Consider the following 17,317-nt stretch of genomic DNA (forward strand, 5'->3'; position numbering starts at 1 on the left):
CGTCTATTCCTCCTATGCTCCCCTTCCCTACCCCACAATGAATCAGCTTCCTTATATCAGAGAAAACAATCAGCATTTGGTTTGGGGGATTGGCTAACTTCATAAATGTGTTTAGCTTATGTATTTACCATACCATAATCTTTATTGTTATTCTAGAGTGTATTCTTAATACTTATTTATAAATATTTATTGTGAAATAGTATGTCAGTTTACACCAGCAGTAGCCTCATTCATCTCGTGTTTATTTTTTCTCTTAATTGAATCCAGAGGACTAGTCCAGTATTCACCCATAATATCTACATTTGTGTAAGTATAGTTCTGCTTGACTCAATAATAGGCAGTAATTTTGAGAAATGCACCATTAGATGATGTCTTCATTGTGCAAACATCAGTATACTTGCACAGATCTTTACATAGGCTTAATATGGTATAGCCTATTGCTATTGTGACTTTTTACTGGCAACATTAGGTGGGGATTTTGTACATTTATAGATCACAATGAACAAAACAACATGAGATCAAATCAAGCAAAAGAAAATGATACAGTCAAGAAATGTAGTAAACAAGATGATAAGGCTTCTGCTAGTATAACACTGCATACTACTTAGAGCAAACTATTTTTTAAGTGAGTAGAAGGACTAGACCTTAACAATTAAAAGTATGATATAGTAACTCCAGAAACCAGTAATATAATTCTAACCATTGTCAATGTTACATACTGTACATAATTGTATGTGCTATACTTTCATACGGGGAACACAATAGATTTGCCTATACTAGCAAAAACACATGAGTAATATGTTGGCCTACACAATTATGAAGACTATGAAGTCCCTAGGCAGCATGAACTTTTTAGATTTACTATTACTATAATCTTGAGACCACCATCATATCTACAGTCTGTCACTGACCACAGTGTCATGTGACACATGCCTGAATACTATTATGTTTACAATGATGAAATTGCCTAATAATGCATTTCTTAGAGCACATTCTTGTTGTTAAGTGACTATAAATTTATATAAGGCACAAAAAAGAAAGAAGAGAGAAAAATTAGATAAAAAAAAATTAGAGACACACCTATTTTCCCCCAAATCTGAGGAAAGTAGACATGCAGAAGCAAGAGTAAATAACTAAATAATATGAATTCAAAGAGGCCTACTCTCTGATACACTATAATTAAACCATCAGAAGTCAAAGATAATGTCATAGGCAAGATGACAGAATAGGTTCTGAACTCACTTCTCTTCCTAGTAATGAAAATTTGGCAATCATACTAGGACAAAAAGTGTTTTACTGGAAGCTTTGTGATCCAAATAACAGGTTGCAAAGCCCTGATGATGCTCAAGACTAAGGAGAGTCTCCTTGAGAAGGTTAGCCTGCACCCCATTGGCTGGATCCATTGATAATAGTCTCAGCTAAACACTGAGTGCAGTCCTCTTTGCTTGAGGTCTCACCTCTATTCTGACTTGTCTCAGTCCTATCACCAGCAGCATTTACCAAGGGACCTGGAAGTCACCACAGTAATGTATATACTCAGTGGCAGGTCCACCAAATTAAGTACTGGATGTGGATCCTGAAGTGGTCCTATGACTCAGCCCCAATTCTGCTTTGTTATATAGTCTGGAGGTATTCCTACTCAGAAGGAACCTAGAAGGAGACACACCTATTTGTATTTTTAGTGGCAGGCCTGTGGACCTCAGACCTAATTAAACAGTAAAGTTGTTCATAATTAGGCATTAGCCACAAAATATGTGGGTCCAGGGATAGTCCTACCCAACCAGAGATGCTCTTAGAGACACACAACACACATTTGTACTCCCAGTAGCAAACCATCCTTATTGTTGGCTTTATACCCTGAACTTTGCCTATGACTTATCTCTAACATCACTCTGCTATAGTCTTGGGGTAGTACTGCCTACCTGTGTACTCTGCAGAAGGCACTTGTATCTCTGCTCCAGTAACAAGCCTACTGACTTCATGTCTTTCTGGGGACACTAAAGCCAGCCCTATGACTGCTCTATTCCCTATATATTGTGTTCCATGAGCAGTTCTTCTTAAGCAGGCAGGTATCCAGCAGGAGTCACAATCATTCAGTCCTTGGTAACAAGCCTACTTACTATATGCAGACCAAGTAACCCCGTGACCTCTCTCAAATCCTGTTCAGCCATGGTTCCAGAGACAATCCCATCCACATAGGAACCTGGCAGGAATCGCATCCACTTGCTCCTCCAGTAGCAGGCTCCCTAACTGCAGAACTGAATACAGACCCAGCAGTATACATGTAACATTGCTCTAGCCCCCCACTCCATTGACCAGGATCCCCAAGCAGTCAGACAAGCAGATCTTTACCTGGCAGAATCTGTCTCTAAAGAAAGACTGCAAAAGATGTTTATTCTTTCAATTGTACAGAATACAATGAAAGGTCATATGAATGAAAATGAAAGTCAAATAACAACACCAAAGGCAACATATAAAGCTCCAATATACTACACTAAAATAATGGAGATGCATGGACTACTTGACAGAGAATTGAAAATATTCATTGAAAGAAGCTCAATGAGCTAGTTATAAGAGAACCAAGATAGACAACTAAACAAAAGCTGGAAAACAACACATGAATAAAATAAGAAGTTTAATAAAGATATAGAAATATTTTAAAAGAACAAGGCAGAAAATCCTGGAGCTGAAGAATACAATGACTGAAGTGAAAAAAAGTCAGTAGTTTCAAAAACAGACTGAATCATACAGAAGAGTCAGTGAAATCAAAGGGAAACCATTGGAAATTATCCTGTCAGAGGAACTAAAAAAAAGTAGAGTAGTAAAGAGTGAAATAAGCATATTTGACTCCTATGCATCACCAAGTGAATCAATTCATGAACTATCAGAAGAAGACAAAGAGCTGAAATTCTGTTAAAAGAAATGACTGAAAACTTTTCAAATCTAGGGAGAGAAATGAACATTTTGAGTCATGAAACCCAATAGACTTAAATATATTGAACCCAAAGTGGTCTATAACCAAGGTATTTAATGAACATTTCAAAAGTCAGTGAATGAAATGGGAGGGAGGGAAGATGGTGGATTACAGTGAACAGCATTTCTCCTATCTCAGCTATCCAGAACTCAAACAGTAGGAATACTTCTCCCCTAGGATTAGAGTGAAAAATCCTGAGACTGGAAGGGCAGTCTGCCCACTAGCTGAACCAGAGACTGTTCAACTCATTAAACCGATCTAAAATAATAATAATAATAATCACCCTGCAATCCAGGAGCCACCTTGGGACTGCAGTGCAGCAGAACCAACAGGAACTGGAAATCCAGGTCCATGAGTTCACCACTAGATGTGCATGGGCCTTTCTGAGCCTAGCAAGGAATTGACTGGGCCTAGCAAACCCATGAAAAGTCCAAAACTGGAAGCATTTCACCTGGGGGAAAAGGTTGAAGAGTCTGGAGAGAACCCAGCTCTCCCTAGCCCCATGACTCCTGTGGCTGGCAGTGGTTTAGAGCCAGCTACAGCAAGTTGGGTGGTTGGAAAAGTAGGTGTGAGGGCACTTGGCTCTCTGCTTGCCCATCTAGCCATTCCAGCACTAACTAGGTTGTCAGGGCCCACCCAAGGCAGCACTTCCAGGATCCCAATACCAGCCTGGTCCCTGGTTCACTCTGCAGTCTGGTACTCACAGGTCCTCGGGTCCTTGTCACCCACTGGGTTTGGGACCAGTCTAGCAGGTACTTGGGCACCCTGTCTACAGTCGCCAACCCAGCCCACTGCTCAACCTACTAGGCCCACAATTTTGCCACCATCCCATAACCCAGCCGGCCAGCCTGCCACATCTCTGCCAGGACTGCCCAGCAAAGCACACAGCTTTGCCACTAACCCACAGGACTCATCACCCAGCCCAGATACACCTAGCCAAAGCCAGCTAGGCCCAACAGACATGGCCACCTGCTTTACCACCTGGCCACACCCCAGCTTACTGGGCACACTGCTTCACCACCAGGCCCACCTGGTCCAGCCAGCCACTTCTCCTCCTGGCCTGCCAAGCTTGCCACTTTACCTCCTGTCTCACCCAGAGTGGGCTGGCTGGGCCCAGCCAACAGGCCAGTGTACCACATGGCCTAGCCAGCTGCTTTGTCACCTGGCTGTAGTCCAGCTTGTCCAATACGACATGTGCTGCCAGGCACACCTGCCCAGGCAGCAGCTTCACCACTTGGCCAGCAGCTCAGCCTACTTACACCAATCTCCCAGGAAGAGAAGTTGGGAAGTCTTAAAACTTCAACTTGGTGAGCAACACAATAAAAAGGAAAGACTCAACAGCTCACAGCCCTTACTCTCATACTCAGTTCATACATCAAGAAGAAACAAAAAGAAAATCAGTTGGGCACAAACAACAACACATAATTTGGCAGAATCAGTCTCACTATTTTTCCCACCCTAGTAGAAATGATTCCTCAATCTTAGGATTTTTCCTTTTTTTTTCTCTCTCTCTCTCTCTCTTTTTTTGTTTTGGTTTTCTATATTGGGTTTTTGTTTTTATTTGGATGTATACTAATTGATTCAAGGACTACTGTACATATACATATTTGTTTTCTTCTCATTTCTAGACTTTTTTTCTTAAGGTGTTATTTTCCCATGCTCTATAATTTGAGGGTTAGGGTTTTTGAGTAGCATATTTTGATTTTGTGTTGTATGGTTTTGCTACTACTCTGTCTCCTTTGTCTCCCTCTCTCTTTTTTCTATTGCTGACAGCCAAATTACATTCTCTTTCTCCTCCTTTATATTCTTCTAAATTTTCCAATTCTTTCTCATTAAAAATATATCCTAAGTTACCACTTCATCTGCCCTGTTTATCCTTTGAAATTGCAAATACTTTTCTACCCTCTGATCTCTTCTTATTTCCTCATAATAAACTCTATCCTTAATATCTTTTAATACTAATTTTCATACATCAAACAAACTCTTCTCAATGTAAAGAATCAAACAGACCACAATACAATAATACTGAGTGACTTTAATAAACCTATCTCATCCTGGACAAATGCTCCAAAGAAAAACTAAATTTAAAAAATATAGAACTATAATATACTATTAGTAATTTAGACTTAACAGACATATATAGAATATTTCATCTGTCAATGACTGAATACACTTTCTTCTTAGCATAACATGGATCTTTCTCTAAAATAGACCATATCTTAGGCCACAAAGCAATTCTTACCAAATGCAGAAGAATTCAGATAATACCTGGCATCCTATCAGATCATAATGGAATGAAATTAGGAATCAATGATAAAATTAAAAATAGAAGCTTCTCCAACACATGGAGACTAAATAATATGCTACTGAATGACCAATGGATAGCACAAGAAATTAAGGAAAAAATTTAAAAAAAATACTTAAAGGTAAATCAGAATAATGATGCAGTATATCAAAAATCTCTGGAACACTGTGAAGGCAATGCTAACAGGAAAGTTCTTAACATTAAGTTCATTCACTAAAAGATTAAAAAGTCACCAAATAATGTAACATTACATCTCAAAGCCCTAGAAAGACAAATCAACCCAAAAGCAGTAGAATATACTAAAAAAATTAAAATCAGAGTCAAAATCAATGAAACAAACAAAACACCCCAAAAATTAAAATGTCAACAAAATAAAAAGTTTGTTCTTAGAAAAAAATAATAAAATTGATAAGCCTTACCAAGATAATGAAGAGAATGAGAACAAAAACTCAAATTATTAAAATTCTTGATGAAAAAGGAAATATCAACACAGACACTACTGAAATACAAACAATAATCGGAAACTTTCTGAAAATCTATACTCCAGTAAAATAGAAAATCATGAAGACATTGACAAATTTCTAGAGACATATGACCTACCCAAATTGAATCAGCAGGACATAGAAAATGTAAACAGATCAATTTTCAGCAATAAAATTGAAGATGCCATCAAAAGCCTACCAACAACAACAAGAAAGACCAGGGCCAGATGGATTCTTAGCCAAGTTCTACAAGACCTTCAAAGAAAAACTTACACCAATACTCCTCAAAGTATTTCATGAAATAGAAAAGGAGCAAACTTTCCCAAACTCATTCTATGAAGCTAGTATCACCCTGATACCAAAACCAAAGATATATCAAGGAAAGAAAACTTCAGATCAATATCCCTAATGAACATAGATGCAAAACGTCTTACTAAAATACTGACAAATTACATACAAAACATTTAAAAGATAGTATACCATGATCAAGTGGGTTTATCCCAGTGATGCAAGGTTGTTGCAACATACAGAAATCAATAAATGTGATTCATCACATTAATAGACTTAAAGACAACAATCACAGCCTCAATAGAGGTTGAAAAAGCATTTGACAAAATTCAGCATCCATTCATACTCAAAACAATAGAAAAAGTATGGCTAGTAGAAACATACCTCAACAGCGAAAAGCTGTATATGTTAAACCCAAGACCAATATCATTCTAAATGGAGAAAAATTGAAAGCATTCCCTCTAAAAACTGGAACAAGACAGGATGCTCTCTTTCACCACTTCTATTCAACACAGTCATTGAAACCCTAGTCAGAGCATTTACACAAATGAGAGAAATTAAAGTGACACAAATAGGAAAAGAAGAGCAAAGTGTCTCTATTTGCTGATTACATGATTCTATATTTAGAAGACAAAAAAACTCTATCAGAAACCTTCTATAACTCATAAATGAATTTAGCAAAGTAGCAATATATAAAACTAACAACCATAAAAACAACTGTGTTCCTATACAGCAATGATGAATCCACTGAAAGAGAAATCAGAAAAATTATCCCATTCACAATAGCCTTAAAAAAAAAACTTGGGATTCAATACAACAAAGAGGTGAAACACCTCTACAATTAAAAATACAGAGCATTGAAGAAAGAAATTGAAGAAGAACTTAGAAGATGGAAAGATCTCCCATGTTCTTGGATAGGCAGTATTACCAAAATGGTCATACTACCAAAAGTGCCATACAGATTCAATGCACTGCAAAATTCCAATGATGTTCTTCATAGAATATGAAAACCAGTCATGAAATTCATCTGGAAAAAAAAGAGGCCCAGAATAGCCAAAAATGCTTAGTAAGAAAAGTGAAGCAGGGGGGCATCAAAATACCAGACCTTAAATTATATATTATATAATACAATATTATATTATAATAACAAAAACAATATGATATTGGCACAAAAACAGACATGGAGTCCAATGGAAGAGAATAGAAGACAGAAACAAACCCACATAAATACCATTATCTCATACTAGACAAAGGCACCATAAACATACAGTGGAGAAAAGATAGCCTCTTCAACAAATGATGCTGGGAAAACTGGAAATCCATATGTAGCAAAATGAAATCATATCTACTTCTCTCTCTCTCTCTCTTTCTCTCTCTCTCTCTCTCTCTCTCTCTCTCTCTGTCTCTCTCTCTCTCTCCAGAACTCAACTCAAATTGGATCAAGGATCTAGGCATTAAATCAAAGACACTGTGCTTACTAGAAGAAAATGTAGGCCCAAGTCTTTACCTCGTCAGCCTAGGAACCAACTTTCTTAACAAGACTTCTAAAGTGCAAGAAGTAAAATCAAGGATCAATAACTGAGATGGTATCAAACTAAAAAGCTTCATAGCAAAGGAAACAATCAAGAATGTGAAGAGAGAGCCTGCAAAATGAGAGAAAAACTTTGCCATGTACACCTCAGATAGAGCAATAATCTCCAGGATATACAAATAACTCAAAAAAAAAAAAAGTTAAACACAAAAAAACCCTCAAATAACCCAATCAATAAATGGGCAAAGGAACTGAACAAGCATTTTATAGAAGAAGAACTATAATTGGTCATCAAATATATTTAAAAATCTTCAACATCTCTAGCAATTAGAGAAATGAAAATCAAAACTACACTGAGATTTCATTTCACTCCAGTCAGAATGGCAACTATCAAGAATACAAGCAACAATAAATGTTGGTGAGGATGTGGTGGGAAATGTACACTTGTACATTGCTGGTGGGGCTGCAAATTGTTGTAACCCCTTTGGAAAGCTGTTTTAGTCAGCTGTCTCAGTGCTATGACCAAAGGATCTGACCAGAACAACAATGGAGGAGGAAAAGTTTATTTGAGCGTTCATGGTTTCAGAGGTCTTAGTCCATAGAAGGCCGGCTCCATTCCTTAGGCTCCAGGTGAGGCTAAATATCATGGCTGGAGAGTTGGAAGAGGGAAGTAGTTCCCATCATGGTGATTAAGAAGCAGAGAGAGTCTCCACTCTCAAGATAAAAAATATACACTCATACCTCACCCCAAATGAAACAATTCCTCCAGCCACACCCACCTGCCTCCAGCTAACACTGAGTTAATCTCATCAGTGATCAGTTCACTGATTAGGTTAAGGCTATAACCCAATCATTTCTCCTCCCGAACCTTCTTGCATTGTCTTACATGCGAGCTTTTGGGACACTCACATCCAAATCATAACAAAAGCAGTATGAAAATTTCTCAGAAAACTTCAAGTAGAACCATCATTTGACCCAGTTATTCCACTCCTCAATATATATCCAAAGAATTTAAAATCAGCATACTACAGTGATGCAGCCACATCAATGTTTGTAGCAACTCAGTTCACAATAACCAAGCTTTGGAAGCAGCCTAGTGCCCTTCAACAAATGAATGAATAAAGAAAATGCATATATACACAATAGAATATTACTCAGACATAAAGAAAAAATGAGATTAGGGCATTTGCCAGTAAATGAATGGAACTGGAGACTATCATGCTATGTGAAATAAGACAATCCCCTAAAATGAAAGGCCCAAATGTTCTCTCTGATATGTGGATGCTAACACACAATAAGGGAATGGGGAGGGAAGAATAGGAGTGATTGGATTAGACAAAGAGGAATGAAGGGAAGTGAGGGGGAATGGGAATAGGAAAGACAATAAAATGAATCCGACATAAGTTTCCTATGTTGATATATGAATACACAACCAGTAAAAATCTACATCATGAAGATCCACAAGAATGGGATCCTAATTAGAATAAGTTATACTCCATGTATAATATGTATGTATAATATGTCAAAATAGACTCTATTGCCATGAATATCTAAAAAACAAATAAAAAATGATTTTAAAAAACAGTGATAAAACAGAATTTGTTGCATCAAGAGGAAAGCAAATTGTCACATAAAAAGGAATTCCTCTGTGAATATCAGTGAATTTCTTAGCAGAAATATTCTGGACAAGGAAAGAGTGGGATGATGTTAAAAAGCACTAAAAGAGAAACAGCTGCCCAGGAATACTTTATGCAGCCACTCTGGAATGCAATAAGGAGATTCCTAAAAAAAAAAAAAAAAAAAAAAAACTAGGAATGGAACCACTATTGACCTAATTATCCTACTCCTTTTTATATATCCAAATGAGTTAAAATCAGCTCACTACAGTGAGGTGATCACATCAATGTTTTTAGCAGCACAGTTCTCAATAAATAAGCTATGGTACCAAACTCAATGCCCATCAACAGATGAATGGATAAATAAATTATGGTATATTTCATATAATGGGGTATTACTCAGCCATAAAGAAGTACTTTATGATATTCATTGGTAAATGGATGGATCTGGAGACTACCACGCTAAATAAAATAAGCCAATCCCCCCGAAAAATCAAAGGTTAGACATTCTCTCTGATATGTGAATGATAACACAAAACAATTTGGTGGGTAGGGCAAATAGACGTTCATTGGATTATACAAAGTGGAATGAAGGGAAGGGAGAGGAATAGGCATAGGAGACAGAGAAATAAATCTGATGTAATTTTCCTATGTACATAAATGAATACACCACAGTGAATCTCAACATCATCTACATCCACAGGACTGGGATCCTAATTAGAATCAGATATATTCCATGCTTGTATAAATATATCAAAATAGATTCCATTGTCATATATAACTAAAAAGAAAAAAAAATTTGAAAAGAGAGATGATGACTTGCTTAAACAAACCTGCGATAATTCATTACATCTATAACTGCCTTATAAAATGTTATAAAAGTAGTTCTTAAAATTTAAACAAAAAGAAGCTAACTACAGATTTTTATTTTTAATATTTTTAGTTTTAATTTTAGTTTTTTTGTACTGGGGATTGAACTAAGGGGCAATCAATCACTGAGACACATCACAGCCCAATTTCGTATTTTTATTAGAGACAGGGTCTCACTGAGTTGCTTAGTGCCTCTCTGTTGCTGAGGCTGGCTTTGAATTCGCGATCCACCTGTCTCATCCTCACAAGCCGCTGGAGACTCACTTTTTATAACAATATGCATAGACTAAAAATAAAAGTATGATACACAAACAAAACAGAGCTGAAGTACCTTTATCAGTCAAATTAATCACTACAAAAAAAAACAGTCAAAAACTTACAAGACAAAAAAAGGGAATTATGTAATTATAAAATAATGGTTAAAAAAATCAATTCACCAGTAAGATGTAACAACAGAACACCCAAATACATGAAGCAAACATTGACAAATTGAAGAGGGAATTAGACAGTATCACAATAATAGGAGATATTTCAATAACCCATTTTTAGTGATGGCTAGATCAATCAAATGATAAAACAGAGGGCTTGAACAACACTATAGACAACTAGCCTTAATAGACAAATATAGAGCATTTTACCAAACAATAACAGCATAACAGCGTACACATTTTTTCTCAAGTGCACATAGAATATTCTCCAAAATAGATTGCATATTAGATGAAAAACCAGGTCTTTACAAGTTTAAAATTTTGTAAACTTTATTAAACTATCATATCAAGTATCTTTTCACACCACAATGAATAAAACTAGAATCAACAGCAAAAGGAAAACTGGAAAATTTCTACATATGTGGAAGTTAACAGATTCTTGAACATCCAATAGGCCAAAGAAGAAATCACAGAGAGAACTAGAAAATCTCTTAGGACAAGTAAAAATGCCAACAGAACATAGAAAAATGTATGGGATTCAGAAAAAATATTTCTAGTGGTATGCTTACATTTTAAAAGAAGAAAGATCTTATTTTTTTTTAAACCTAACTTTATACTTCAAGGGACTATAAAAGTAAGAACAAGCTAAACCTACAGTTAGCAGAAGGAATGAAATAAAGATCGCAACATGAGATTTAAAAGAGTGCAGAGAAACAGTAGAAAAAATCAATGAAACAGTTTTTTTAAAGATTAACAAAATCAACAAACCCTTAGCCAAACTAAAAGACTCCAAAATCAGAAATAAAGGGAAGACATTATGACTGATGCAACAGAAATCAAAAGAATTATAAGAAACTATGAAGAAGTACATGACAACAAATTGGACTACCAAATTGATAAACCCAGAAAAACTGAGAACTGAAAAAATAAAGTCTGAGCATATAAATACACTAGTATTGTTCTAATAATGAGATCTAGTAAAGAGATAAATCTCTAGCAAAGAGATTTAGTCATTAACCAAAAAGTCTACCAATAAAGAAAATTCTAGGACTAGATGCTTTCAATGAAGAATTCTACCAACTATTTAAAGAACTAACACCAGTCTTCTCAAACACTTTCACAATATTGAAGATAAGGAAACACTTCCAAAATTCATTTATGAGGCCAACATTACCTTGATACAAAAATCAAACAAATACTACAAACACTACTAATGAATATTGAAAAATTCTCAACACAATACTAGCACACTAAATTCAACTACACATCAGAATAATTATACACAATGACTGAGATTACTTCCTGAAAGGCAAGAATGGTTCAACATGGGAAAAGCAATGAAAGTACTATTAACACATGAACAGAATGAAACTAAAAAACAACATAATCATCATAATTCATGCCCAAAAAGCATTTGACAAAATTCAATATTTTTTCCTAAAAATATATAACAAACTAGGAATAAAAAATACCATAATGTAATAAATATTTGTCTATGTAAAGCCCATAATTATAATCAATAGTGGAAAAACAACACATCAAAATAATTATACATTAATATTAAAATCAAGGAAAAGATGCCATTTTCCAATATTTCTGTTTAATATAGTACTGAAAGTTCAGAATAATTAGTCAAGAAAAAGAAATAAAAGTCATCTAAATCATAAAGTAAAAAATAATATTATCTCTGTTCCAAAATGTCATAACTTTTTAGGTAGAAAACTCTACTAAAGATTACACACACACACACATACACACACACACACACTCACACTTAGAATTAATAAAATCAACAAAATTATAGGATATAAAATTGACACTCAAAAATTAATTGTATGCCAGATGCAATGGCACATGCTTGTAATGCCATTGACACAGGAGGCTGAGATAGGAGGATTGCAAGTTCGAAGCTAACTTTTGAGACCTTGTTTCAAAGTAAAAAATTAAAAGGGCTGGGATTGAAGCTCAGTGGAAGAGCATTCTACATTCAACATCCAGCAGTACAACAACAAGGCAGTTGCATTTCTGAATATTAACAATGAATGGTCTGAAAAGAAAATTAATAAAGCAGTCTAACTTACAAAAGCATCCAAAAATTACTTAGAATTTAATTATGGAATTAATAATTGAGAAAAAATTAAAGATACAAATAAGAGGAAAGATATCCCATGTTTATGGATTGAAATGAATTTTTTAAATTTTCACAGTATTAATAATAATTTACAGATTCTATGCAACCCCTATAAAAATCCTAATAACATTTTTTTTCAGAAATTAAAAAAAAATCCTGAAATTCATATGGCATCTCAAAGGGCCCCTAAATGGCAAAAAAACAATCTTGAGGGGAAAAAATAAGTTCCAGGCATCAGATTTCCTGATTTCAAAATTTTTACAAAGCCATGTAACTGCAGCAATATGATGCTGGCATAAAGACAGACACATAGACCAATGAATCACAATAGAAAGTTCAAATAAACAATGTATATATACTTAAATGATATTTGACCAAAGCACTAAGAGGCACAACAGGTCAATTACAGTCTATTATACAAAATATGTTGGGAAAACTGGATATCCACATGCAAAAGATTGATTTTGGACTCATACATTATACCAATATTGAAATCAATTAAAAAGTTCCAGAATATATTTTAAAAGTCCCACAGTTTAACTCTCTCTCTCTCTCTCTCTCTCTCTCTCTCTCTCTCTCACACACACACACACACACACACACACACACACACACACACACAATACAAACAACCTGATTTAAAATTGGGAGGACTTAAATAGATGTTTTTGACACCCATTGAATTGGCTACTATAAACACATGCATGCACACATGCACACCCATACACACACACATCAAGTGTTCATGAGGACAAGGATAAGTTGGAAGCCTGTGAGAGTGCCCAGCTATATTGGGGTTCCTAGAACTAGAATAGCTAATGATCCTGTCCTAATTGGAAATGAACAAGGTTGGGGGTGGATTATTAGTGTTTACAATATGCCTTTTAATGAATACTTTCTTACTTGGTGGACAGCCTATATCTAGTTATCTGACATACAGCCAGGAGATCTCTCACATGGAAAACTAACTGTATACTGGCTGATGTCTTGTGGCTGTTTTTTGACCCATGTCCAGTTTATGCCAGCCTTGTCATTGTTGTGATGCAGGAATCATGAGCTTGTGTTCTTCCCAGTATCCAGGGAAATTTTCAGCCTGGGGTTGCTCCTGGTCCTTCAGATGAAATGCATAAATTCAAAACAACATTACAATAGGAAAGAACTTCAAAGATTTTTGCTTACAAATCCTGAGCAAGGAAGGTACAATTATTTAGTGGTCTTCACCTAGGGGTCACATGAGGCAAGTAGGAAGAATCAGAAAATGAGAGATAACATGTCAACTAGCAGTGTATATAAGGGAATAGTGTGGGTCACTCTACATTTGCCATTAAGTGCCTGAATGGTCCCTTTAAAAGAAGTGGTGAAAAATCCAGGAGCCCAGCCTGCTTGGCAGCACTAAGTTCCTTTTCCTGGCCACTGGCTTGGGCAATTGGGTTTGACTAAGAGCCTCAGCACCCAGCCAGGGAGTGTAAATTGCCAGGTTTCTTTTCTCGCAGCTAGAAGGCTCAGGGGTCATTCCAGTTAAACTGGGCTAATTGGGCTGCATGAAATAACCACACAAAAGACACAAATACCTTTTTCTTTGGGGTCGCTGTGATGGCTCCTCTGACCTTAAGGGTCCGCAGAAAAAGAGAGAGCGAGAGCACATGCTTACCCCTTTTATTGAGGAGAAGCTATTCAAATGAGGCAAGGGGTCAGGTTTTAGGGGGCTGAGTCTATCTTCATGATGTCCACAGTCAGCAGGTTGACTGACATCTGGGTAGGCCACACCCAAGGGCACAGTAAGAGGAGGGGACACACACAAGGCACTTCCATGGAAGATTCTATCCTAAACAGGGCAAGGGGTTATATTACAAAGCAACAGGTGAGCATAGCTTCACCCATGGGGCTGTAGCAAGACACACCCATGCAGGAGACACCGACCCTAGCACCCAAGAAGGGTGCCACATTTCTGTGACTGAGAGCCTCAGCACCCAGCTGGAGAGTGTAACTCAGTCACAGGTAAGGTTGACCTCCCACAGGTTTGATTTTCTATTATTAGGCAGCAATATTTCTGTGTCATTCATATTACACACTTTTGCACTCTCATGAGAATATAAAATAGTGCACCCTCTATGGAAAAGTGAATAGAAGTTGATCAAAACATTAAAAAGAGAGCTGCATATGATCTAACAATTTAACTTTGGGGTATTGTGATAGTTTGTCAACTTGATTGCAATGAATTGTCAACTTGATTGGCTTAAGATAATCCTGTGTGTTAATGAGGTTGTTTCCAGAGATTATTGATGACTGACATTCTGATTGGTGTGAGATAAAATCTCATTGTAGTTTTGGTTTGCATTTTCCTATTTGCTAATTACATTGAACATTTTTTTTCATATATTTGTTGGACATTTGTACTTCTTCTTTTGAGAAATGTCTGTTTCATTCATCTGCCCATTTATTGATTGGGTTATTTGTTTTTGTTTTTTGGTTTTTGTTAGTTTTAAGTTTTTTGAGTTTTTTATATATTATAGATATAAATTCTCTGTTAGCAGAGTATCTAGCAAAGATTTTCTCCCATTCTATATGCTCTCTCTTCACATTCTGAATTGTTTTCTTCACTGTACAGAACTTTTTAATTCAATGCCTACCCATTTATTAATTATTGGTATTATTTCCTGAGTTTTAGGGGTCTTACTTAAAAAACAATCTTTGTCTGTGTCTATTTGCTAGAGTGTCTATATGCTAGGAACAACTTCAAAGATTTTTGCTTTCTTCTAAATGTTGCATAGTTTCTTGTCTGATTTCTAGGTCATTAATTTATTTTGAGTTGATTTTTGTGCAGGATGAGAGATAAGGTCTCATTCTTCTACATATGGATAATCCATTTTCTGTCACCAGTGGTTTAAAAGGCTGTTTGACAAGGTGACCTGCACCCTGACAGGGTGCTCAGGAAGTATGAGTCACCTGAGAAATCAAAAGTCTGAAATAATCAGTAAGAAATAAAGACAGAGGCAGAATTTAGATTCAAAGAGGAGTGCCCGATGGGTCTGCAGTCCTGATAGGAGCTGAAACTGAACAACTGAAAAAAGGCTCCAATTCTATTATTATTATTATTATTATTATTATTATTATTATTTGCTCATGACAATACAATGATCTTGACATATCATACATTTGATTCAAATAGGGTATGAATTCTCATTTTTCCACATGTACAGGTTGCAGGATCACACTGGTTATACGGCCATGTATATACATACAGCAATACTAGTGTCTATTGTATTCTGCTGCCCTTCTTATCCTCCCCTCCCCTCCCCTCTTCTCCCTTCCCCTCCCATCACCTCTCTCTATCCAATCTACTGAGACACATTTCTCTCTTTTGGGGGCAGTATATCAAAGGCAGGGTTAAGGTTTAAGCAGGAGAAATCTTGGTTAAGTGCTGGCTTCTCAGTGTGGCAGGGGTCTTGCAGTAAATAGGTTGATTTGCATTTGGCAAGCCATACCAATCTCTGGGAGGCTGTGTGGCTCCAACGGGTCATTCTCATCTCCAACACCATGCTAGAACTTGAGCAGAAGCTATCAGGACACCACATGGCATTCTCAAACCAGTGGGGTTCCTACTGGGAGTTCCTGATACCAGGTTGCCTAATGGCTTCAACATTGCTTTAGTTTACACACAGTTGACAGATGGCTTCCTGCAGCTGTTTTTTTCTCCAATATATATTTTTGGCACATTTTTCAAGGATCAGATGACTTGCGTGGTTTTTGTCTCTGTATCTTTTATTATGCACCATTGGCCTATGTTTCTGTTTTTATGCCAGTACCATGCAGTTTTTGTTACTATAGCTCTGTAGTATGATTTGAATTCAGATATTGTGATACTTCCAGCATTGCTTTTTTTAACTTAGGATTGCTTTGGCTATTCTGGGTCTTTTATTTTTCCAAATAAATTTTAGAACTGTTTTTTTTTCTAGTTCTGTAAAGAATGTCATTGTATTTTGATGAGGATTTCATTGAGTCTTTTTATTAGCTTTTGGTAGTATGACCATTTTTATAATACTAATTCTGTCTATCCATGAACATGGAATCTTTCCATCTTCTGAGGTCTTCTTCAATTTCAATGAAGAAGAAATTTCAATTTTAATAAAAATTTTTTTTCAATATTCTGTAGTTTCCATTGTAGATTTATTTCTAGATATTTTTATTAAAGTTATTGTGAATGGGTTTGTTCTCCTTTCTCAGTAGATTCATTAATGGTATACAGGAAAGTGGTTGATTATTGTATATTCATTTTATAACTTACTACTTTGCTGAATGATTTATTAATTCTAGTTATCTTTTGGTAGAGGTTTTTGGTTCTTCTAAATACAGGAAAATATAATCTGCAAACAATGATAATTTGATTTCTTCCATTCTTATTTTTAATCCTTCTCTTACATAATTGCTCTACTTAGAATTTTTTTTTTAATTTTTTATTGTTGGTTGTTCAAAACATTACAAATTTCTTGACATATCATATTCCACACTTTGATTCAAATGGGTTATGAACTCCCACCTTCACCCCATACACAGATTGCAGAATCACATCAGTTACACATCCATTGATTTACATATTGCCATACTAGTGTCTGTTGTGCTCCACTGCCTTTCCCATCCTCCACCATCCCCCCTCCCCACCTCTCCCCTCACCTCCCCTCCTCTCTCTCTACC

This window comes from Marmota marmota, unplaced genomic scaffold (genome assembly GCF_001458135.2).
Source record: "Marmota marmota marmota unplaced genomic scaffold, marMar, whole genome shotgun sequence".
Classification (NCBI taxonomy): domain Eukaryota; kingdom Metazoa; phylum Chordata; class Mammalia; order Rodentia; family Sciuridae; genus Marmota; species Marmota marmota.